Source organism: Fukomys damarensis, unplaced genomic scaffold (genome assembly GCF_012274545.1).
Source record: "Fukomys damarensis isolate Sample0158 unplaced genomic scaffold, DMR_v1.0_HiC HiC_scaffold_15, whole genome shotgun sequence".
NCBI classification, from domain to species: Eukaryota; Metazoa; Chordata; class Mammalia; order Rodentia; family Bathyergidae; genus Fukomys; species Fukomys damarensis.
The window spans coordinates 22,104,446-22,107,079 of NW_022900927.1; the positions used below are offsets into that span (position 1 = coordinate 22,104,446).

At 39.2% G+C, this 2,634-nt stretch overlaps 1 pseudogene; it reads right to left on the bottom strand.

Annotated features, from left to right (window-relative positions):
• Positions 1–265: 265 nt before the first annotated feature.
• On the bottom strand, positions 266–1,159 carry LOC104876611 (annotated as a pseudogene).
• Positions 1,160–2,634: the final 1,475 nt, after the last annotated feature.

The window sequence follows — 2,634 nt, forward strand, 5'->3', positions numbered from 1 at the left end:
GCTGAATACAGTAACAGGCCTCTACTTTCTGTTCCCAATTTTAGAGAAATGCCTCTAAAGTTAATATTACTACCGCTGCTATAGTTTTCTCAGTTAAGCATTATAAAAATGTCTTCTTCAGTACAAACTAGTGGGTGGCCTGTAAGTTTTAGCATTTATTAAAGTTCACCTCACCCACAATGCTTTGCTTCAGAATATTTCAGATGTCCTGTGAGATACAAATTCCTGGTGCACATTTTCCCATTTTGAAGATATTCACATATTTTTAATTAGTATGAATTTTCTGGTGTCTGATGTGGTGTGACTTCTGACTGAAAGCTTTCCCACATTCACTACATTGATAAGGCTTCTTACCTGTGTGTATTCTCAAATGTAGGGCTAGGTTTGAGAACTGTGAGAATGCTTTCCCACATTCATTACAACCATAGGGCTTCTCATCTGTATGGCTTCTCATATACACAGTGAGAGATGAACTCTGAGAGAAGGCTTTTCCACATACATTGCATTTATAAGTTTTATCACCTGAATGAATTCTCACACACATAATAAGTGATGTTTGCTGAAAGAGGGCTTTTCCACATTCATTACATTCATAGGGTTTCTCTTCAGTGGGAATGTTTTGATGCTTTATGAGGTACTTCTTCTGGCCAAAAGCCATTCCATATTCATTACATTTAAAGGGTTCCTCTCCAATATGAATTTTCTCGTGCTCAGTAAGATCTGATTTGCCACTAAAGGTTTTCCCACACTGCTTGCAAATGAAGGGATTCTCTCCCATGTGAGCTCTCTGGTGTCTCATGAGATCTGGCTTCTGAATAAAAAGCTTTCCCTCAATCTTTGCACTCAAAAGGTTTCTCTCCAGTGTTAATTTTCTGATGGGTAAGGTGGTTTTCCACTGGCTAAAGGATTTCCCACAATCATTACATTCAAAAGGCTTCTCTCCAGTATGGGTGTTCTGATGTTTAATGACATACTGCTTTTGGCTAAAGGCTTTCTCACATTCATTACATTCAAAATGTTTCTCTCTAGTACAAAAAAGCTCATGCTCAATGAGATTGGATTTGTGGCTGCAGATTTTCCCACATTCCTTACAGGTAAAGGGGTTTCCTCCACTACAATTTCTCTGCTGGCTGAGGTGTGACATCTGAATGGAAGCTTTCCCACATTCACAAAAATTCTCTCCAGTATGAATATTTTGATGAATGAGGATTTACTTTAGGCTGAAGATATTTCCACATTTCTTAAATTTATAAGGCTTCTCTGTGTATGACCTCTCAAATGTAGAATAAGGAAGAAAGTTTGAGAGACAATTTTATCACATCACACAAAGCTATCTCTCCAGTATAAAATGCTACTATTCAATGAAATTATACTAAATTCACTGGTTTCTCTCCAATATGAATTTTCTTTTGCTCAATGAGATCTGTCATCTAGCTAATGCCTTTTTAATATTGCTCAGAAGTACAGGGTGTCTCTTTAGCATGACTTCTTGGTTCAATGAGACAACACAGGTGAATAAATGCCCACATTCAGTAAATTCATACAGTTTTTCCTCCAGTGGAGAATACCCTGCTATTAAACAAGGTACAAAAGCATTTCCTCACTGATTTACAAGAGGCTATTACCACAAGAAGTTAGCTCTGGTAGAGGATTTTCAAATTTTTGAAATTGATTATTCTTTTCTACACAGCCGCCCTCGTAATTAAGCCTAAATTGTCTTTTGCTGTAAAAAAAAAAATTCAAAAATGTGTTGCTCTAAGAGAAATAAAGTCTGTGAGAAAAGACTTTTCTAATTTTCTTATGTCCACTGTTTTTTCCCCAATCAGTATTTATTGGAGATGGATACTACTTGCCTCCAAAGTCTTGATGTTTCTCAACTGCTCATTATCTTCTCAGGTTTATTCTAGCCAGACTCTTTCTCCACCACACAGTTTGTCTTCTTCAATGAAAGATCATATATAGTTTGGTCTCTTTAAAACCTGCTACTGGAGCCACGCCTTCTCCCGCCCGGAGCTGCCATCACTCCAGCACCAGGAAGGTAGCCGTGCAGGTGCCCCTGAACCCCCATACTCCCCTGACCACCACCACCCCTGTGCACACTCTCAGAACTCCTGATTGCGCCAGTCTTTGGACCCACTCTGCAGAGGCGGAGGTGGTCATAAAGGGTATTTTTCTGAGTTCCCAACTTTGAACATCTTTAAAGAAAGGGCATGGGAAACCTGTAGTAGAACAGTGTGGAGTTCAACCTTTCAAAAGGTTGGGGAACTCAATCTGGGCCTTGCAGCCCAAGGTCAGTCTGTATCATGGGGCTCAGCCATCAGCTAACTGAGATCAGGGGTCTTGAGTCCTAGCTCTGTCTGAGCCATTAAATGGTAAATATACTATATTGAAAAGTTTGTTCACTGAAGACATGTTCTGGACTGCTTCTTGATTTCAATTTAATTCAAATGATTTAAGGGTGATAGACTAGTGACTACCACAGATGGTCAGTTTCCAAATTGTGCTTGATCATAATGTGTTGCTGATTGCATCAGTTGGGATAAAGGATTGCGGTTGATTTGATAAGCTGTTTTCTCTGATGTCATTAAGATGAGAATATCTGTGGGTCGTTAGAGACACAGAAGCTAGGGTGCA